At 37.0% G+C, this 24,123-nt stretch overlaps 1 protein-coding gene across 1 annotated transcript in view; it reads left to right on the top strand.

Moving 5' to 3' along the window:
* The window catches only part of LOC149574911 (potassium transporter 8-like), a 128,750-nt gene that overhangs the window by 51,920 nt on the left and 52,707 nt on the right, over positions 1–24,123 (top strand). The gene's annotated exons all lie outside the window — the stretch shown is intronic.

Here is a 24,123-nt window from a genome sequence, read left to right on the forward strand (position 1 = left end):
ATCTTATCAACCACTAACGCTTGTTGCAGGTTTCATAGATAATTGATTTCAGATTTATATATATTTTGTCATTACCAACAAATTGTTATAGGTTATAATCCCATTATTCAATACAAGGAATGTGGACATTACACCCTAGGATCTTTTCACAACTGCAACTACAAGGCAACCAAGAGGCCTTGGAGAAGCATTAGACATCATTTCTAATTGGTTTCCAATTGTTCCTAAGGTTACAAGCTCATATTTCAATACACACACCAAGAATTTGTTCATAGGCCTAAACCAAATGTAGTAGAATTAGGCCTCCAAACTCAGTTTTTGACCAATAACTTCAAATCTCCCCAAAACACCATCCAAACAAATAAGAGATTTGGATACCCAGTTGGGAGTACTACAAGATTACAAGGTTTCAGATTCTCAACTAGAGTTTGAGGCACAAAGTCCCAAATTGCTCAATAAATAAGGGTTTCAAACCTATTCAACTAGGGCTTCCAAAATTTCAAGGTTTCCGAAACAATCCCATTGAATTGACACTTCCAACATGTCAAGGGCAACCCAAATGCATACCTTCCACCTTCCAATTTCATTCTACACCATAGAAACCCTTTGCTGCTATAGACTGTTCAGTTCACCGGGCTAGTCACATTCATATGCCTAGCTTCAAATTGACTCAATTTTACTAAGGTAAAATGAGTGGCAAGGAAATTGACAAGAGAATCCTATAATGTATATGCCCACCCCTCTATGCAAGAAACCAAGAATTTTCAACGGTGGAAACAAGAGGAATTGGCCATTCTTCTTTAAACCCTAGGTTCAGGCCAAAATACGGCCAACAAGCACAAATAATTTGACTAGACTCACCATTTCAATTGTTTCAATCAATTAATGCATGAAGAACAAGTATAACAACATTAACCACACATTCAAACCATTAAAAAGTGTTAGTGTTCAAGGAAACTAAAAGTTGCGGATTAATATGTCCTTACTAGTTATCATAGTCATGAACTTTCATACCAAAAATCTTGCCAACTCTTCATTAAACCCTCAAAATGTCTTTCTACAACCTTAAGTCATTGTGGGAGATGACTTCCTATTACATCCCAAATTTTTGACCTAATTTTAAACTTGTTCATAACCATTGGATTTGACGAATTATTCTTTCATGATCATGTGAAATAAGTAGTTATTTATATATGTTGTATTAACTGTTAATGAAGATGGTCATTAACCATTAATTGTTATTAGATGATTAGTAGTTGCTTGATTTAAAATAATGATTATTATGCTTTTATGAATTATTATTATGGCAGAAGTGTTTTTATGGGCGATTGTAGGAGAAGATGAAGAGGGGGGAAGCATTGCTAAACGAGATCATCGGAATGGGATGTTTGTTTAGTTCAGTCATCAGGATCGGCAGGTATGACCTTAAACTTCTTTGGAAAGGATGCAACGACTTGATCACAGGATACATTTTTGGGACCGCATGAGCTATTAAGAAAATAATCTAAGAAAACATAAAATAATCTAAATTAAAATATAAAATATACCTCAAGAGATTTTTAATTGATCTTCATCATATTAATATAATAAATACTTACGTACATATAAATATAAAAATGAAATTGCACCAATAAATTATCATAACATAATTTAATGATGTCACCCCATTGATATACTTACATGAACGTATATAAGTATATATTATAATAACAATGAAAGTTATAACCTTCCAACTCTTTCCAACTTCTTATTTTTTTTTTTTTCCCTCTTTTCATAATGGATTTAATACTTGGAATTTTGAACCGGCTATGATCTTTATAACCATGGAAGCCAAGGAGTCGTGAACACCTCCATATATGGAAGCTGTGAGGGAGAGACAGGATCACCATTTTCCTTGGTGCCCGAACTTCTTCCACCTTCCTACGTTTCAGATTTCCCTTGTTTCATAAAACAAATAGACCCTGCATTGTTGCATTTACATCTTGCTATTGAATCAACTGCAAATTGCCATTGAAACGTCTACAAATGTCCTTTATACGCCTGCAATTTGCCATTTATACGTTTTCAATTTCCAACCTTGTTCAGATTGTGTGTCTTCAACTTAGTCGAGCAAGTATTTTCCAGCTAGGGTACTGAGGATAAGCGCTAAAGAACGAAAGGGAGCTAATCAGATTGTAAATTCCCTCTAGAATACATAACAGGTCATGAGTTATCTTTCCATGTTTTTGAATGCTTATTCTATTATAGCCGGCTAAGCTTAGGAGTCGTTTCTCTATGACTGTGATTATATTATACAATTTGTTGACTATTCCCTGAGAATTATATTAAGTTTCTCCCTCTATTTTCATTGTATCTTGAGCCATCTTTAACATAAGTCGAGTAGTATCTCTTAAGGAGTCTCAAAATGTGTAGAAGCCTTCATGAAGTTATTGATGACAATAACAAGTCTTATGCTGTCTCAAATTATGATAAAAGATAATTAAGAGCAGATTGCTCATAGTTTCTCCAAAACACTTGAGATTCACCGGCAATATAGCCATGATATGGTGAAGAGGTGTAAAAGGGTTGAGTGCTCATAATTTTAATACACCTAGGAATCACCGACTGTGTAGCCAAGTATGGTGAAGAGGTGGAATAAATCTGCAAAAAAACAACAGAGAAATCAGACAAGAATACCTCAAATGAAATATATCTAATAGCTCATGCTCATCTCTTAATGAATCTTGTTGTCAAGTCGAGCAGTGGTGATCGGGTCGTTGAACCCATTGGAAATCCTTGGCCAAGGTAGTTTATAGGCATGTTTGCCATCTAATGATCACTTGATGTCAGTAGCGTCAGTTATGTAAGTATGTCCGTTTCATAATTGAGCAAACAATCAAAATACTAGGATGCTCAGGTAGCTGGACTGAAGAACATCCCAAGCCCGATCTCGAGGTAGGGAGGGCCATTCTAATTTAATAGAATGTGTGGAGATAAGTATGGTCCAAGGTTGGGAGGTTAAGCCTCTGTCAATGCTTCTCTTCTCACCAAAGTTGAGGCTTGCACAACCAGTTATAGATCCTCTGATGATGTTGGTATGTTCTTTTCTTTTCTTTTTAAACAATTACTTGATTTGTTAATCAGTTGATCATGAATACAGTTATGATAGTCTATTTATTTCAGCTGAACATGATTACAGTTACGAGTAGTTAAACGTAGATCTAGTTACTTCAATTGAATATGATTACAGTTATCTTCTGTTATTGTTAATCAGTTGATCATGAATGCAGATATGATAGTTAGTTGTTAATTTGTTTATTTGAGCTGATCATGTTAATCGTTGATCTAGTTATTTCAATTATGATAACAGTTATTATCCGATAGATGTTAGAAGCAGTTAATGTCATGTGAAAAGGATTTAGTTATCTATTTGTAAATGCTGGGAGTTTTTAGTTTAAACCGTCTTTGATTTAGATACGAAAATCCATTTTTCGCATATGGTATTTGAGCGCTGGGTTCAACACTGAACCTAGGGCACACTACCTTCCATGTAAACCTAAAAATTCTTAGAGTGATTGTACAGGACGCAAGTACGTAAAATACCCCGCAAGAAGGCTCGACATCCCATTTTCCCTTATTTAATTAAAAACATGCCTAAATATGATTATACTTGCTGCTCCATGCCCCAAGATAATGAAACTCTGAACTAGGCATTGCAAAGGATGAAGAAAGAAAGAATCAAGTGGACCCTTGCTAGTAAAGCAGCATATAGGAACAAGTTAATTCAAAATTGGAACGCTCGACAGGGAAACTCTATTTTGCATTTCCACAGATCCTGGATGGTGCGGGATATGTACCAATCTGAGTCAAAACTAAATGCTGGAAAGCAAGATTAAATATTCTGATGTAAACATCCTCAATAGAGGAAATTTTTGTAAATAAGGTTGCTATAAGTACAACAGAAAAGTATTAAGTTAATTAAATAAATTTATATCATGTGTTTCATGCATTCACAAGCTCTTTCTATTGTGGAAATACTTAAACATGTATGAATTCAATAAATTGGCCCAAATTTTGTAAAATTAATAGGTGAAACCAATAAAGAAATAAAATGAACAGCAACGAGAACGTTGCAGATCAGGGCATAGTCTGTGAAAACACCCAATCTTCTAATGACTTGTTACTTCAAATTTGCAAGAAACGCAACTAAAGTTGGAAAACATGGAAAGAAGAATGAATGAGATGACAGCCCAGATGGGGCATTATCACGAGGAAACAATATCATCACCTCCTCTTAGAACAGAGATAGAAGTCTCTGGATATAACAAGAGAACCTCTTCACCCAAACAAACCAAAAAACAAAAGAAATAAGAAATAGTGGCTGATTTGTGAGCAGATATTAAGAAAATCAAACCACCCAAGTTCGCCAGTTCTAAGTCCGTGGAGGAAGCAGAAGCTTGGCTAACTGAAATGGAACAATACTTTGAAATTAGAAACTTTTTTAAAACCTCAAAAGCGGTTTGGTGAATATACCACTTTACTGGAGAAGCTGCAACCTGGTGGGGAAACACCAAAGTCGAGCAAAACATTAAAACCACTGAGATTACTTGGGAAAAGTTTGTAACCATTTTTAGAAATCATTGGCTTCCCCAAACCTTTCATGACCAAAAACTTCTTGACTTCCAAAACTTGAAGCAAGGAGATATGACAGTACATAAGTACTGGGAGAAATTTACTCGGCTGTTGAAGTATGTACCACCATATCAGTAGGATACGAATTTGAAGGTGAGAAAATTCATTATGGGTCTGAACAACAGAATAGGAGTAGTTGATGTTCTCACTCCTTGAACTATGGAGGAAGCTCTAGAGAACGTTGTTCGGCAAGAACACAAAATCAAGAAAGATGACTCCATCTGGGACAATAAAAGGAAAACAAACTGGAATACGGAGGGTGCTGATTTTGGATCTCAGAAAGGATAGTTTAAGGATTTCAAGTACAACAAGCCAAGTCAAAGGGAAACAGAGTTGAGGATGTTAAAATTAATCTTAGCGCAAATAAGAATAATAAGAGTAATGAAAGGAAGGGGTCACCTTCAAGATGTTACACTTGTGGAGGAGATCATTATGCTAATAAATGCCCCATCAAACCCAACAAAAATTAGCCACAACAACCACCTCTTCCGCAACAACAACAAGTTTATCAGCAGAGGATCGATGCAGCCCTAGACAATAGGCAAGCAAAATAACAAATAGGCCCAATTGAAACTTTGGGTGCAAGAACTAGGGGTGGTAGAGGTAGGACCACTTAGAATACTCGAGGTGCGTAAGCTACGCTTATGAAATCGGGAGGTGACACAATGCAAGGTCCAGTGGGATCAACATGCAGAGGATAATGCCACTTGGGAGGATTGTCAAGAAATTTTTCAAAAATACCCTCATCTTTTTTCTAGGATTGGAAATTGAACATTCATTTTCTTTTCTTAATATTTGATTAAGTATTGTTTAAAGTTTTGTTGTGATGTTCATCGAGGATGATGAAAAATCTAACGGGGAGGGTATGTTACATCCCAAATTTTTGACCTAATTTTTAAACTTGTTTATAACCGTTGGATTTAATGAATTATTCTTTCATGATCATGTGAAATAGGTAGTTATTTATATACGTTGTATTAACTGTTAACGAAGATGGTCATTAACCATTAATTGTTATTAGATGATTAGCAATTGTTTGATTTAAAATAACGATTACTATGTTTTTAATGAATTATTACGGAATTATTATTATTGCAGAAGTGTTTTTATGGGTGATTGCAAGAGAAGATAAAGAGGGGGGAAGCATTACTAAACGAGATCATTGAAATGGGATGTTCGTTTAGTCTAGTCATTAGGATCGACATGTATGACCTTAAAAGTTCTTTGGAAAGGACGCAACGATTTGATCACAGGATACAATTTAGGGATCACATAAGCTATTAAAAAAAAACATCTAAGAAAACATAAAATAATCTAAATTAAAATATAAAATATACCTGAAGAGATTTTTAATCGATCTTCATCATATTAATATAATAAATACTTACATACCTGCATATAAATATAAAAAATGAAATGGCACCAATAAATTATAATCACGTAATTTAATGATGTCAACCCATTGATATACTTACATGAATGTATATATTATAATAACAATGAAAATTATAACCTTCCAACTCCTCTTTCCAACATTTTATTTTATTTTTCTTTCCCCCTCTTTTCATAATTGATTTAATACTTGGAATTTTGAATCGGTTATGATCATTGTAATTGATGGAAGCCAAGGAGTCATGAACGCCTCCATATATGGAAGCCATGAGGGAGAGATGGGATCACCATTTTCCTTGCTGCTTGAACTTCTTCCACCTTGCTACATTTCAGATTTCCCTTATTTCATAAAACAAATCGACCCTGCATCGTTGCATTTACATCTTGCCATTGAATCAACTGCAAATTGCCATTGAAATGTCTGCAAATGTCCTTGATATGCCTGTAGTCTGCCATTTATACATTTGCAATTTCCAACCTTGTTCAGATTGTGTCTTCAACTTAGCCGAGCAAGTATTTTTTGGCTACGATACTGAGGATAAGCGCTAAAGAACGAGAGGGAGCCGATCAAATTGTAAATTCCCTCAAGAATACATAACAGGTCATTAGTTATCTTTGTTGTCGGTAAATGTATAATGTAGCCGACAGGTAGAGTAGTATCCGAACGGGCGCATGATGCTTGAGTCACCCCTTTGGAAAGGTATATGTACACGTCCGAGATGGACTTTGGAAGGGGTGGTAATCGATAGATCATTGTAGTCATTGTAATAGGATTGTAATCTACAAGTGCATACATGAATAAAGTACCTGTTTTGAATCGAATCATGTTATACATGTGTCGAACTTCTTACCCTATGTGGTAAACATTTGGCGACGTTGCCAGACGAACCTGGAACGAAGGAATGATATGAAGATTGATGCCGAATTTGCCAAACAAAGATCGGAATAATATGAAAGATAAGAATGAACTAAGTACAGCAAAAGAAATTTTAATTTTAACACAGCACGCAGAACACAGACAAAGACTTCAGCAGATTGCCGAGGGGCACCGAAGGGGTGAAGAGGCACAGACGGAGGGAGTGCAGTCACCTAGTAGGCTGAGGAGTGCCGAGGAATTGGTGGAAGAAACTCGACAACGTTTGAATTTGGTGGAGGAAACAAGGGAAGAATCCCTTAACCTGTATACGTCGAGGGGAGAGTGTCCGAACGGAAGGGAAGCAACTCGCACGGCTCGAAGTGCCGAGGGAGCACGAGCGTGGAGGGATCTTTTCGTTCCCGACACATCGGACGAACGAATACAGGCGGAGAATAGAACATCACTTGAAAACTTTTCACTAAACAACGCAGTTGTTGGAAACAAGACTGTTGTCCAGAACAGCGCGGACGTCCAGAACAACGCAGGACACTGAAACAGCGCGGGAACACAGAACAACGCGGGAGTTCAGAACAACGTGGGACACAGAACAGCGCGGGAGTCCAGAACAGCGCGAGAGCATAGAACAACGCGGGAGCTCAGAACAGTGCGGGTACAAAAGTACCTCAGAATCAAAGACAAGTAACGACGGCTGGCCTTAAAGAAAAGTTACCCAAGTTTCACGGTGATGGTTCAACAGACCCTATCAGACATTGTAAAACATGTGAAACCATATGGATGACAAATGGTGTGACGGATGAGGATGATTGGGTAAGACAATTTCCAGTGACCCTACAGGGTGTGGCAATAGATTGGTTTTCTGACACTAGTCCTCAAAAACTTAATACATGGGAAAATGTTAAAAAAGAATTTATAGCAGAATTCAGATTGCTACGAGATGATAATGAAATAGTGGCAGAAATTTATAGCACCAAACAAGGAAAGAATGAGACAGTCCGAACCTATACCAGGCGACTGAAAGAATTGATCAGAAAGATGGAGAGTTAACTAGCGGATGGGTTGAAAAAATGGTGGTTCGTGGAGGGGCTACGGTCGACTCTTAAAAAGAAAATGAAGATTGTACCACCGGCATCGTACACCGATGCGTATACTCGCGCTATGGATTTAGAAAGCGAACAAAAGATGAGTAAGAAGAAGAAACATAAGTCCTCTGATTCAGATGATTCATCCTCGGAGAGTAGTAGTAGTGATGAGGAATCAAACAAGAAGGTGAAAGCGCTACAGAAAGACATGCTGCGGATGATGAAAGAATTCAAAAATTTGAAAAAGAATCTAGATACAGTAAAAGGAGAATTGTGGTGTACAAATTGCAAGGAGGACGGCCATACGAAGGGTTCATGGCCGAAGAAGCAGTTTTGTGACATCTGCCAAGTGGTGGGGCATTCCTTGAAAGAGTACCCGTTTAACTTGAAAACAATAGGACACCAACAGGTGTTACTAACGCAGGAAGCGTCGAACAATAGCAACAACGCGGGCAATGATGCAACTTCAGGTGGATATCGAAACAATAATAGACGCGGAATGGGTGGAAACAATAACAATAACAATGGAGGCCAGAGTAGAATACAATATGATTCGAGTGGACGACCGATGATATAGTGTCGGGCATGTAATCTTTGGGGTCACTTTGCGAGGGATTGTACTATGAAGGAGACGCCGCAACTACTGTGCAAATGGTGTGGTCCAGGGGACCATGAAGATTCAAAATGTCCAAAGCAAAGCGTAAATTTATTAAGTATTAAAACAAGTAATGAGAATGTGTTGGCAATCACGCGGGAGCAGGCGAGGAAGACAAAATATCCGAATGCGGAAGAAGAGAAGGAGAGGTTACAAAAAGCCCGAATAGAGATAGAGAAGCAGATGAGAGCGGAGAAGTCACAAGTAAAAGGCACTGCTGAAACTTTGAAAAGAAACTTGGCGGAACAAGACATTGTGAAACAGATAATGCAAACGGAAGTACCAATTAAATTAAATGATCTTCTTCTCACCATGCCACAGTTACGTACGACTATCATAAATATGACACCGTCCTCGAGAGTGATAAAGGAAGCAAAGGATAGTAAGGAAACAGCCATGGCAACAGCAACAGATCCGATGTTACTAGCACTTACGACAGGTGGACATCCAGCAGTGGTGGAGATGGGCATTCTGGGTACGGTGCTAACAGATACAATAGTAGACGGAGGATCAGGAGTGAATGTGATGCCGGAAGATATCTAGAAAAAACTTGGACAACCAACACTATGGCCACCCACCTTTCAGTTACTTACAACAGATCAACATGGGATAAAACCCTTGGGCACTCTAATGGTGCAACCGGTAACAATTGGGACACAACCATTTTTATTGGATTTTGTAGTTATTCCATTAAAGAGAAGAGCGTACGACGCCATCCTAGGACGGGCGTGGCTGGTGCAAGCTAAGGTAAAGCATGACTGGAAAAGGAACACCCTGTCAATGGAGAAGGGAGGTAGGAGATTTATAATCGATTTGCATACACAGATGGTAGGAGAAGAAGCCGCGTCGTCAGACTCAGAAGGCGGTGGCGAGAGTGATGACGAAGGGAAAAAGAGGATGGAACCAGATGATGAAGGGGTATTGAGATTAGAAGGAGGGTCAACTGATGATGACCTAGATTCAGTAAACGGATTGCTACATTGGCAAATGGAAGATTATGAGATCTTTCCGAGCTGCAATATTTTAAGTATCGAGGAAGGAAAAGAAGGCCATGAGTTTCCGAAGGAGTACAGTGAACTGAAGGAGGGAGAAGCGCAGGTGGATGAAACACCTGCCCATACGTTCAGTAAAGATAAACCAATAAAGTATGAAGAGCCGACAATGAAAACAATGAACTTGGGTGATGAGGAAAATCCGAAGAACATTCTTGTAGGAGATGATTGGAACCCAGTATTGAAGGCAACAGCATTCAGAATATTTATGGAGTACAAGGATGTTTTTGCTTGGACGTATAAGGACTTAAAAGGAGTACCACCAGAGCTATGTGTCCATTGAATACCATTAATTGAAGGTGCGGTACCCGTACGGAAGTGGCCGTACCGAAGGAATAAGAATTATGCAGCATGGGCCGTGGAAGTTGCACAAAACAGTTGGAAGGTATGGCGTCAGAAGCGTTTAAAATTGAACAACTTTCAACCCGGTCAGCTAGTACTGAAGTATAATGGACGAAATGAAATAAGGCTTGGGAAATTCAAAGTTAAATGGGTTGGACTGTATAAGATACGGGAAGTTGGATATAAAGGAGCAATTAAATTGTGCACACTGGACAAAAAAGAAATACCAGATGCCGTAAATGGATCAAAGTTGAAAATATATAGGGAAAGGAAGGATCCTCCGTGCGCAAGGAAGTGAACAAAGAAAAGATGTCTATAAATAATGTACATATGTATAATATTAAAGCCGAATATAGTTAAAATATCAAGTGATAAACTGTAAAAGTATGAAGTGATAAAATGAAACATGAAGCATAAAATGTATTGGAATTCTGGAGGAACAAAAGCCTATAGTACGACTATAGAAAACATCATCAGATGAAAAGTATGCAGAAAATGGAGCAAAATAACAAAATGATAATAAAGGCAGGAAATTTTAATAAAGTGAGTTCAGAAAGAATTGAAAAGGAGTCCTTAATGACCGTACGGCCTTCTTTTATGACCGTACAGACTCGAGCTTTGTAATGCAAAGTTAAAAATATATATATAATACTATACTACCTTGAAGTAATAAAATTGTAAATTATGAAAAGAAAGGACCGTACGGCTGTTGGTGTCTGAAGAAGACTAAGAAAGGACCGTACGACCCTTGGGAGACTATAAAAGAAGACTGTACGGTTAGACCCAGCATAGAAGAGTGAAATGAAAGATTGTACGGCCCTTGGAGACTATTAACAGACATAGGAGAGCTAAATGGAAGACCGTACGGTTTGAGAGGAGACACAGGGAAGCTAAATGGAAGACCATACGGCCTGAGAGACACAGGAAAGCTAAATGGAAGACCATATGGCCTGAGAGAGACACAGGAAAGCTAAATGGAAGACCGTATGGCTTGAGAGGAGACTCCGTACGGACTTGAAGAAGGAAGGTAATTGAAAGGTTTTCTTGGACCATTATACGGTAGAACCAAGCTGTACGGCCTGCTACAGACAACCTGCTATGCATGGAAAAGACCATACGGTGAATTTTTTTTTTAAAAAGAGAGACCGTACGGTCCCAAAGAAAAAGAAAAACAAACAATAGGGCGTCATTATTTGAAGGGAGATCAAGTGATAATTGCGACCTACCAGTAAAGAGCATGAGAATCAATTAGGACACTTTCTGAGATTAGTTTTTTTTTCTGTTCAGAAGTGGATGTGAACAATGGATATAGGTCGATGGCACCATTGATGAAGCTAGCGTTGAAAATTTTGAAGCACAGATTTCTGAGGAGATGAAAGCTTAAGACCTAGAGAAGGCTTGAGTTCATACTAAAGGAATGATTTAATGGCGACTGAAATAATTTAGAAGTTAATAGCAAGGACAAAAGATCGTATGATCAGGGCAGCATAAGAAGATGTCCGTATGGGGTATGTGAGATATAGTTGAAGCCGTTTGGGAATACAATCTCAAGCAAATTGGAACGGGATAAGCCACAAAATTGTAACAGCCGTACCATTGAAAGGAGTGAGCTATCCTTTCCAAGAGGCCGTGCTCTTCTAAGACAAGGTACCCGTACTGAAGAAGCCGTACCACCACCTGGAGGCTGAATCTAGTCAAGCTGTCCCATACAAATTGGTTATAAGATTCAAAGAAGCCATACTATACGGAAGCCAGAAAAATTGTGGAAAGTAACTGCCATAACAGTTTGACATTTATTCACAAAACGACAAAAAGGTGACATTTATGCAGTCTGCAGGAAAGAGGAAGTGGAAGTATGACCAGTTGATGAGACCTGGAGCTACGACGGTAGGCATGAGTGAGGCACTTGGAGCAGGTGTTGGATGTGAGGCTATCTTGGTAGATGCATAGAGAGCTCGGGAGGAGTTGATCATCCAGTTGAAGGCAGTACGACAACACTTGGCTCAGGGTACCCAGGAGTGGGAAGCAGAGAAAGCAGCACGGGTGGCTATCAAGGTCAGCTAAGGAGATAGTATTGTGTTAGTAAAGGCTACAGATGCAATGTGGTTTGGAGACCAGTTTGGTGCAGGCATGGGATGAATGTGAAAGTGATGCAACAGAAACAGATCTATCTTGTTGTAGTTAGTCAATTAATGTATTTTGTTGTTAATTTGTCCCAGATATTTTGTAATTTTCATTCGGAGACGACCTTTCTTTTGGGGGGGGGATGATGTTGTCGGTAAATGTATAATGTAGCCGACAGGTAGAGTAGTATCCGAACGAGCGCGTGATGCTTGAGTCACCCCTTTGGAAAGGTATATGTACACGTTCGAGATGGACTTTGGAAGGGGTGGTAATCGATAGATCATTGTAGTCATTGTAATCGGATTGTAATCTGCAAGTGCATACATGAATAAAGTACTTGTTCTGAATCGAATCGTGTTATACATGTGTTAAGCTTTTTACCCTGTATGGTAAACAATCTTTCCATGTTTTTGAATGCTTATTCTATTGCAGCCGGCTAAGCTTAGGAGTCTTTTCTCTAACTGTGATTATATTATACAATTTGTTGACTGTTCCTTGAGAATTATATTGAGTTTCTCCCTCTATTTTCATTGTATCCAGAACCATCTTTAACAAAAGTCGAGTAGAATCTCTTAAGGAGTCTCAAAATGTGTAAAAGCCTTCATGAAGTTACTGATAACAATAACAAGTCTTATGCTGTCTCAAATTATGATAAAAGATAATTAAGAGCAGATTGCTCATAGTTTTTCCAAAACACCTGAGATTCACCGGCAATATAGCCATGATATGGTGAAGAGGTGTAAAAGGGTTGAGTGCTCATAATTTTAATACACCTAGGAATCACCGACTGTGTAGCCAAGTATGGTGAAGAGGTGGAATAAATCTGCAAGAAAACAAAAAGAGAAATCAAACAAGAATACCTCAAATGAAATATATCTAATAGCTCATGCTTATCTTTATAATGAATCTTGTTGTCAAGTTGTGCGATTTTGATCGGGTCATTGAACCCATTGGAAATCCTTGGCCAAGGTAGTTTATAGGCATGTTTGTCATCTAATGATCACTTGATGTCAGTAGTGCCAATTATGTAAGCATGTCCGTTTCATAACTGAGCGGACAATCAAAACACTAGGATGCTCAGGTGGCTGGACTGAAGTACATCCCAAGCCCGATGTCCAGGTAGGGAGGGCCATTCTAATTTAATAGAATGTGTGGAGATAAGTATGGTCCGAGGTTGGGAGGTTAAGCCTGTGTCAATGCTTCTCCTCTCACCAAAGCCGAGGCTTGCATAACCAGTTAAAGATCCTCCGATGATGCTTGTATGTTCTTTTCTTTTCTTGTTAAGCAATTACTTTATTTGTTAATCAGTTGATCATGAACACAGTTATGATAGTTAGTCTAGTTATTTCAGCTGAACATGATTAAAGTTACGAATAGTTAAACGTAGATCTAGTTACTTCAATTGAATATGATTAAAGTTATCTTCTGTTATTGTTAATCAGTTGATCATGAATGCAGATATGATAGTTAGTCGTTAATCTATTTATTTGAGCTGATCATGTTAATCGTTGATCTAGTTATTTCAATTATGATAGCAATTATTATCCGATAGTTGTTAGAAGCAGTTAATGTCATGTGAAAAGAATTCAGTTATCTATTTGTAAACGTTGGGATTTTTAGTTTAAACCGTCTTTGATTTAGATATGAAAATCCATTTGTCACACTTCCCAATTGAATGAAACCCACAAAAATCCAAAAATGACTTCATGTTCTGCAATTTTGCAATGTTGCAACTTTGTAACATTTTTTGCAATATTGTAATTTTTTGACAACCTTCAAGCAAACAAACAAAAGACCCTTACAAGCACAACCAATTGGCTTCAAATCATGCCAATATCAACATTATTGACTCACAAGCCTAATGTGCAACTTTGTTTGCCCGTTGACCAAGGTTGACTCTAGTTGACCAATGAACTAACAATGTACAAATGATGCAAAAACACACCAAATGGTTACAATTTAACATCAAATGATCGTCACATGTAGAAAACACCTAAATGTATCTAGCTAATGTCAAAACACTAAAATTTGAGGGAGTAATGATAGGATCATGCATGATGTACTTGCATCATATGGTGCAACATATGTGTGTGTTTTGGACTCTAAAAGCTATGTTTTTATCCCTACACTTCGGCATTTTTGATGCACCTTGGGCTGCGATTTTAAGAGCAAATATACATTAATTTGTCTTCAAAATGACCCATTTTTGCCCAAAAATTGCCCATTTTCGGCCATTTTCTTCCATTAAATCCAAATGTTTTCTATTATAGGCGAGTTCTTTGGCATTACTTGTTGTTTGCAGCTTGTTCATCATTCTCTTCAAGTTGTTTTAATGTCCTAGACTTCATTTTTAATTGCCATTGGATATTGAATTTGATTTAATCAATACGGTTACAATTTTTGTGCATTTTAATTTTCTAACTTCCCACCCTTGGCAAGCGATGAATCTTGACTCAAATTCATTCATTTGAGTCAAGATTTGAATCTACATAAGCCTCTTTGCTTCAGTCATTTCTAAATCCAAAAATCTTCTTTGATTTATTCTAGATTTTATAGTGAGATTTAAAGAGACTTATTTTTCTTTTTGTGAAAAAGTGGTTAAATTTCCTTGTGAATGTCATGGGGCAAAAGTTTTTATATATGTCCTTTTGTTTTTGTTTGCAATTCTCTTCATTTCATTTTCAGATTTGGATTTGTTTTGTATATGATATGTGCTCCTTCTATCTTTTGTCTTATTTCTCCAATTTGCATTTGCAGGAGTCCCAGTTTACTTGTGTATGCAGCCGATATTAAAAAAAACCATTCTTGAATGAAACTATCAAGGAAACCAAGCTCATTTTGTACTTTCTTTTGTATCCAAAAATCCCACCTTTACGCTTGCATGCACTTCATTTGTGCTTGGTATATTGTTGTTATGTGACTTAAAACTCATGATGGTGGTTGCTTGTACACTTGCTTATGATGAAAACACAATAATTCATTATAAGTAGACGTTATGCTGGCCATTTTTCATACATCTTCAACACAAAAAGCTTGCTAGCCACACATGCTATAACCTTCCAAAAATCCGTCTTTTGGTTTTTCCACCATATAATCACACATATTGAGCTCAAACACATATATCCATTTGCTGCCCTAAAGTTTCCAGCCATATTCCATATGCCAAAAACCCAAAATTCACATGTACATCAAAGGCTGTGAAATGGACCCATCCATGCTTCATTTTGTCACCTAAAGCTTGTTGTCCATCCATATGCAATGCTCCCAGAAAACCCCATTTTTAAGGTTTTCCCCCATTTAAAGAGCTAGTTTTACCTTAATTCTTTCATCCTTCATTGCTTAAAAATCTTTCAATCATAAATGCAAAGGGAAATGAGACAAGCATGCTCACATAATGGAGCCTACAAGGAGGTGAAAGAATGATTACAAGCATAGAATGCTTTCAAGACAAAAATGGTGAACGAACTTTCAACAAGATAATCAAGGATGCATATTCATACTTTTGTCTGAGACGCTTCCACCAAACCTGAGCACATCATTCATAAAGCATTCCTTTAGCAACATGAAGACCAAAAATGATGATGTAATAGAAGTTGCATCGTTTTAGGCACTTAAAACTGTTCATTTCTAGGATCATTGCAAATATACTAACAATTGCCATTGCATTGATTGCGTTCCAAATGCAAATGAAGGCTTATAAATAAGAGAGGAGATATGTCTCATGAAAAGACATGTCTCTGCGGTTTAACATCACTAGTTAACATATTAATATAAATGACCATATATGTAACTCATCTTAAGTATATATGTAATATTTAATATGTTAACCATATATGTAATATATTATTATATTATTATATATAATATAATAATGTATAATATATATAATATATTATATATATAAGATATTTATCTTAAAGATGATTTACCATCAAGAAGGTATCTCATGTTAAAATCAATCCGACAAAAGCTATAACCTTAACAAAAACAAATATTTTCATCATGTATTTGTAATTTGTAATTGATAGAGTATGTGTAATGGAAAAATAAGATGTAATTGCATGTGATAGTATCATGTGCAAAGTTGTAACACATAATTAGGTTGTAAGTCAATCAGATGTGCAACTTTGAAAAAGTCAAATTTTGAAACTTTTTAGACAATAAGTCAAGGTGGTTAAGGTTTTTGCCCTTCTTTCTCGATTTTGCTCTCCACTCTTTCTCTATATAAAAGAGGGAGCTCATTGTAAATAATCATCTTTTGGCAAGGCGAGAAAACTCTGCTAGTTTCTATGTGCACTCTAAGACTTTGTTCTTGGATGTAAATCAAATTACTTTCAATAAAAGAGGTAGATTGTTTGGAGACTTTGTACCAATTGAAATTGTTATGTTATAACATTTTCTTGATTTGATTGTGAGTTTTAATGCTTTGATTTATGAGGGATTTGGATTAAACTGTGGATGTTGAGCTGCCTATTGCATTCAAACCCAACTTGAACTTTTGAAGACTTGGTGCCACAAAAGAACAAATTGTGATAGCTATTAGTGACTGCAATTACTTTGAGTTGAAGACTTTTGGCTTCAGTTTTAATTATCTTTATTAAATTTGAGTGTCTAGTAAGTGACTTTGTGCTTTATTGGTTAGTTTGCTTGAATCCTTATTCGAGACAAGTGCAGGAGACTTTAGGTTCTTGTTTTTGTTTCACAAAATATAAAAAGTAAACTACTATCCTTGGTATTGTTCTTATGCCAATTCCAAGGTCACCTGTATTATTGTAGCAATGAGGCACTTTTTGTTAAGTTAGAAAGTAGTAGTTGTATGCAAATTATTCCTAAAAGAAGAGAAATTGATTAAGAGAACTGCTCTTTTTGTAATTTCAGTTAAGTTCCCGTTGAAGCTACCTATGGTAAAAGGGATCCTCCCCTATTGCTAAGAGGAGAGGGAAATCTCATGAGATGTTACCTAAAATCACAATTTTATAAGTTGTGGTCATAACAATTTTCAAAATTCTTAGCCAAAAAGTTGGAGCAAAGGTCTCTTCATGGTCATTTCCTTCATGTTGAGAGAAGCCTTTGGTAACAAGATGAGCCTTGTACTAATCTAAACTACCATAACTTTGTATTTGAGTTTGTAGACCCATTTGCAGCCGATGGGTTTATTTTTTCGCAGGCAAAGGAACAAAATTCTCCCCCATTGTCACTTCTAAAAGTAGTAATATGTTGACTAGACTCTTTCTACAAATGATTTGAACTTTTGAAATACAACAATCACTTTTTCTTTTTAATGAAGAAATACAACCACATTTTACAACTGGAATCATTAACAAAAAGTAAAAATATTTGGACCTTTTAACAAAAGCAAGTAGCCATAGGTATGCAAATACCATCATGGACTAGTTGTAATACCTTAGAAGCTCTCTAGAAGTCGCCATCTGAAAGAGGAGTGCGATGTTGCTTCCCAACTCCATAAACTCCAAGATTCTAAGTGTGAATCTTCGACAGTCAAGTGACAAGATTTTACCAAACAAGTTGAGAAAAATAGTGCACATTCAAGTGCCCATATCATTGATACCAAAGAGTACTAATAGAGGACTGATGGGCTTTCATAGCAAGCTCCTTAGAATCCCTAGAGTCAGCAATTCTAAAAAGATCATGATCTTCAACACCAATGACAAATATGGACTAAGTTTGGCAATTAGTGATATTGCACTAATGTGAACTGAAGGTAATGTTGAGCCAAGGAGAATGTTTTAGAATTTGATTGACAGAGAGACGAACGAGTTTCATGCATGAAACATTGTATGCTTAAAGGAAAATTAGTTTCCTTTAGACTCAATCTAAAAAGTGCCTCTTTCGGTAACAATGTACTCTTTTCCTCCAAAACTAACTGATTCTGAAAATGGCTGAAAATTTGTAAAACAATCTTGATGATGAGTGAAGTGGTAGGAAGTAACTAAATTAAATTTATTAGGCAAAGGATTTGACATGATTTGCAAGTCTTTTAGCCATGAAGGCGTAAAAGGTAGACTTACCCAGCTTAGTGTGTTCCGCAACATGTGTTTGAGGTTGTGAACTAGATTTCTTGGCTTAGTATACCATTCTCAGGTCATGCATTATAATTTGAATTACTATCTTTTTCTTCTAGCAATCATGCATTTGAATTGCCCAACTTGCTTGTTAAGGAAGGCTTTTTTATATAACTTTTCTTAAGTCTAGAATTGAAATGATTTAGCCTGTGTTTTTCTTTTTGTTAAACTGATATAAGAAAGAATCATTTTGCTAATGAAAGATCATGTCTATGATAACATTTTGAGTACGATCATGCTTCTATTCTTTGTCGAATGAGTGCCAACTCATACATAGGTATGGTTAATATACCCCTGAGATGAGTGCTGCACATGTATGATAATGAATTATTTAAAAGTAAAGTATATCTCATTTGTAATGCCATAGGCCAGTTTGGGCATAAAAAGATGACACCTTTTATATTCCATATATCAGATATCTCTAAATAAATCACTGCAAAATTCATTCACGAGGACCGGTATGGTTGAGATGAAGGAAGTGAATGTGAATATGGCTGCAAGGAAAAGTAAACATAAATCAATAACAATACTCAAATCTAAATAAATAAGTTAGCTCATGGGAATCCTTTGTATAATTTCTTGTTATCAAGTCAAGTGGTGGGTGATTAGGCATCTATGTTGGCAATCCGAAATCCTTGGCCAAGATAGGTTAATGGCATGATTTCCACTGTGATCACCAAAGGTTAGAGTGCTAGCAGCTAGAAGATAGGTTGATGAAAGGTGTCCACAACCTTGTCAACTGACTAGTTGACACTCTAACACCAAGATGCTCTATGGCAGGACAATAGTGTCCCAAGCCTACTCCTAGGGTAGGGAGGGCCTTTCTTAATAGAGATTATGTGGGGATACTTAAGGGTCCTTGGTAGGGAGGTTAAGCCCATGGCAATGCTTCTCCTCGCTTCTGGATGCCAAGGCTTGTACAACACAAAAACTTCTTTTGCATTTTTCTGGGTATCTATTTCATATTTCTGCTTTTCATTTGATGTGTATATATATTTAGACATGTATTTAAATTCTGTTATTTCTTTATACTAGTTGTCATGATTCAGTTACATGGAAGTGCAAGAGATGTGGTAGTTTTAATTGAATTTCATGTGAACCTAGAAGTTGAAATGTTAGTTAATCTTTCAATTATATGAATTGTAAGTTATAATCAACTCGTAATTTCCCTTTTATGCGAATGAGTAGAATAATTGATATAATCGTCACTCCTTTCATTCGGTTAGATTGTAATGGTATTTCATTTAATTAATGGTTAAATAGATTACGAAAATTAGCATGTTACATTTGATATCAGAGCGTTGGGTTCAACTCTGAACTTTGGGCTCATCAAACTTTTAACCAATCTAGGAAATTGAAAATGTAGATTTAAATGTTAAGCAAGATGTATATCTGAACGACTCCTCGCAAGAAACCCCGACACCCCATATTCTTCTACTTGATTAAGAACATGGCGGAACATGACTATTCCTACTGCTCCACACCCAAGGATAATGAAACCTTAGCACAAGCATTATAACGAACCAAGAAAGAGAGGGTTAGGTGGACTCTATCCAGGAAGGCAAGAATGAGAAACAAACTTATTGAGGCATAGAATGCTTGGCAAACCAATCCTCTTATGATTTATCATAAACCATGTAAGGGGTAGGATAAGCTCAAAGATGAAAATGGACAGAATACCCAGGAGCAGGGTGTCCAATTTATGCTAAGTTATTCTTTTTGTTGTGTCCCTAGGAGAGAAATTTTTTTAAATAATATAGTTGCAGTTGCAACAAGCAAATTATGCTAAAACAATAAAATAAGCAATTGACAATTCTTCTCTTTTGTTGTACTTAATCTCTCTAAGCAATCATATACTTTTTGTTTGTAAGAAAATGTGAGCATGGTATTGATTAAGAAACAATTGTATATTCTAGGAAACTCAAACTTAAAAACATGGCCAGCAATGGAAACAATGTAGAGAATGAGGTGACTATCAGGGCCAATCCTCATAACTCCTCAGATCTATTGATCCATGTTTTGCTAGATACAAAAACCAAGTTAGAAAACATGGAAAAGAGAATGAATGAAATGACAGCCTAGATTGGGCGAGGTTAGGAGACTCACTCCTCGCTACTTTTGTGGTTATAGGCTTTCCAACAACCTATGGTGTGTTTTGGCTCCATTTGAGGGACTTACTATTTATAGTGAGTCAAATTGTTCGTTCCAATGAGCTCACTTGAGTTAGAGGAGTTGGGTGATGCTCTTGGTTTTTATTTCAGGCTTCCAGTTTGGGCTCCAAGAATCTTGGAGGGAGCATCTATTTATAGTAAGTCACACCATTAGGTTCATTCATCGTCTTTCATCATCAGGATCACTTTGGTGTTGTCAGATTTCGAATCCGATGCTTCTTCAGTTGTTTTCACAAGACGGGTGAATTATTATTATTATTTATCTAAATACGTTGAGGTTGCTATTTTTTGTTGGTGTTGTTTGTTGGTCACCTTAGTATCATAGCTCGTTGGAATTGGGATGAAAAGTTTTAAATTGTGGGAACAAGAAACAATGACCTTGCGTGTCAGAATTTAAACATGTTTGAGGCTTGAGATTGTTCCACTATAGTCCACATTCACAGTCGGAGGGTCTGCATTCAACATTTAGATCTGCATTTGGAATTTCCAAGGAACTGCAGTTACATTTACTAAGCCTGCTCTTATTATTGGTGTTTAATCTACACATCCAGACATTGCAAATTGGGTCTGCTAGTATAAGGAAAGTGCATAATTTGAAGTATGTTGCAATCATTCTATGAACTATACATTGGACAGGTTTATTTCTTGTAATAATTTACATCATTGCAGCCATTGCTGATTTTAATACAACTTCAGAATAATTTCTTTTGATCTAATTATCTATCCTTGTGTTGAGAGAAATACTTTCATTTCAAAATTCTATATTAACTTCCTTTTTATATGCATCAATATCATCATAAGAAATCATTGTCAAACAAAAAATCAAAGCCAACAGGATGCCTGCCAAGTGTTTGACGAAATGTCAAACTTTTGAATTGTGAAAGAAATTAATGTTTGATTAAGTTATAACCAGTTGGGGTTATTACGTACTCCTCGCTTCTTCCTAGGACTGAACCTGAGAATTTTGGCCATAGTGAAAAAGAAAATCAAGCTTCATTAACTCCATATGAAAAACAAAAGAAACAAGAGATAGTGACTTGTCTATCGATATTAAGAAGATCAAACCTCCCAGGTTCTCAGTCTCCGAATCTGGAGAAAATGCTGAGGCCTGGTTAATTGAAATCACTGTAACTTGGGTGCGTGCACCCGGGTCAAAAGCCTTGCACACCCGGTGCGCGTGCATCACGCACCCAAGCACCCCCGCCCGCGGCTTTTTCGCCGCCGCACCCCCGCCGCATCGGTCGAGCATTGGGTGCTTGGGTGCTTCTCGGGTGTGAGGGTGCGCGGGTGCGCCACGGGTGCTCGCGGGGTGCTTCCCGGGTGCGCGCGGGTTGCGTCGAGAAGAGGCCCAATTTTAAAAAAAAATACAATACTTTTTGCTTTTTTTTTTGTTTTTGTTTTTGAAGTATGCTAACCCTAATTTGGTGTGGGTCCCATGTAGTCTATTTGAAGGCTTAATAAGACCAATAGATCTCTTATTCATTTCATCATTTCATTTCACCATTTTGGAGCAGCAAGGAGCTAAGTGAGAAAGAGTGTTTGGAGGAGCTTGTGAGAGATTAGTGGGTGGTTTTGCAAGGGATTGCAAAATCAAGAGGAGCAAGAGGAGCAAGAAAGTTTGATTTGGCAAGTGTTTCCTCAAGTTCGAGCCTTCAAGGTAGGGTTTTTTTTTATTTTACTTTTTTTTTTGGTTTTAAAAATCAATTTATAATTTTTAAATTTAGTATTTAGTATTTAGTTTTACTAAGTTACCTTCAAGTTTCAAGTTTCATTCTTGAATCTTGTTGATAGTTGAATCTTCTTAGTTCTATGATTTTTAATTTTATTATTTATATTAATTTTTAGTTTTTTTCATTGTTCTTAAAATAAAAATATGGCAATATGGCATATGCTGAAACATATTTAGTAAAATACATTTCAGCATATGCCATATTGCCATATTTTTATTTTAAGAACAATGAAAAAATTTAAAAACTAAAAATTAATATAAATAATAAAATAAAAAATCATAGAACTAAGAAGATTCAACTATCAACAAGATTCAAGAATAAAAAATAAAACTTGAAACTTGAGAGTAACTTACTAACTTAGTAAAATGTTTAAGCATATGCCATATTGCCATATTTTTATTTAATATTTTCTTTTAGTATTTTACTATTTAGTTTCATTTTTTAATACTTTTAATTTTTAAATAGTAAATGCTAAAATTAAATAGTAAAGTTTTAAGTTTTAAATTATTTTTACTTGGGCTGAAATGTATCATGATCATTTTTATAATTTTACTTTCATTTTGTGAAATGCAGTTTTATAAATGGCTTCTAGATCCAGCCAAAGTGCAGAAGACATGGAAATTAATGAGCCAAGTGCATCTGATTATGACCCTGAACTTGAGCCTGAAGGAAGTGATCATGGGGCTGATGTAGGTGGTCAATCTGAGCTTGTGGAAGAGCCTCCTTATGTTGCACCAGGGGTGCCTTCTACTGATTGCCCTTCAGAGATTTTGAGGAAGTATGCTAGGGGTCCTTATGACCCAAAGTCCCCTCTTAAACAATTTGCTACAAAAATTACACGCCCTACACCTTCAGGGGGTGGCACACGCAAATGGAAGTGCAATATATGTGGAGCAGAATGGTTTGGCAGCATTACAAGAGTTAATTCACACCTTCTTTTTTGGAGTGGCTATGGTGTGAACCCATGCATCTTCTTATCAAATCCTGAGAATGTCAAATACAGAATTGAAGTAAATAAACTATGGGGCATTCCTGATGATAGTGTTGTTCCAATGCCTAGATCTTTGTCTGCTAGGCAACAGGTACAGCATATACAACAGTTACAGGGGCAGCGAGATACATCTACTCGTATCTTGCATCAGAGAGCAAGGACTATGTCACCTACACCATCATTCTCCTCACCTACACACAGTTTAGCTGGGGACAGCAATAGGGGGAAATGAAAAGCAACTGCAAATGGTACTGAATCTACTGATAGTAACCCCATTGTTCATTTATTTAACATGCATGCAAGGGACCGGTTAGATGATGCTGTTGGTGATTTCTTCTTTGCCAATGGCATCTCTACACATGTGGCTCGATCTCCCTATTTTGTGAGGATGATGACCATGGCAGTGAATGAGGGAGAGCCATCATATGTGCCACCAGGTGACCACAAGCTGAGGACTACAGTGTTGGATAGAGCCTATGACAAAGTTGGGATCTTGATGGAGCAAATGAAAGCATGTTGGATGGACTTAGGTTGCAGCATTATCATGGATGGGTGAACGGACATTAGTCATCGTCCACTCATCAACATTATGGTTACATGCACGGAGGGCCCATATTTTTTGAAGGCAGTTGATTGTTCAGGGCATCGTAAAGATGCTGATTTTCAGTTTTATGTGCTTAGGGAAGCCATTGAGGAGGTTGGACCACAAAATGTGGTCCAAGTTGTGACAGATGCAGCACATGTGTGCAAAGCTGCAGGGAGGCTTGTTGAGGCAGCTTATAGGCATATTTGGTGGACTCCATGTTGTGTGCATGCCATGAACAATGCACTCAAAGACATGGGGAAAATAGAGTGGATTAGAAAGATGGTTAATGATGGGAGAGAGGTGCAGATGTTTATCTGCAATCACCATACATCACATGGACTTTTCAGGAGCTTCGCAAAGAAGCAATTCC

This window comes from Cupressus sempervirens, chromosome 2 (genome assembly GCF_028749045.1).
Source record: "Cupressus sempervirens isolate cs-2001-9-10 chromosome 2, ASM2874904v1, whole genome shotgun sequence".
NCBI classification, from domain to species: domain Eukaryota; kingdom Viridiplantae; phylum Streptophyta; class Pinopsida; order Cupressales; family Cupressaceae; genus Cupressus; species Cupressus sempervirens.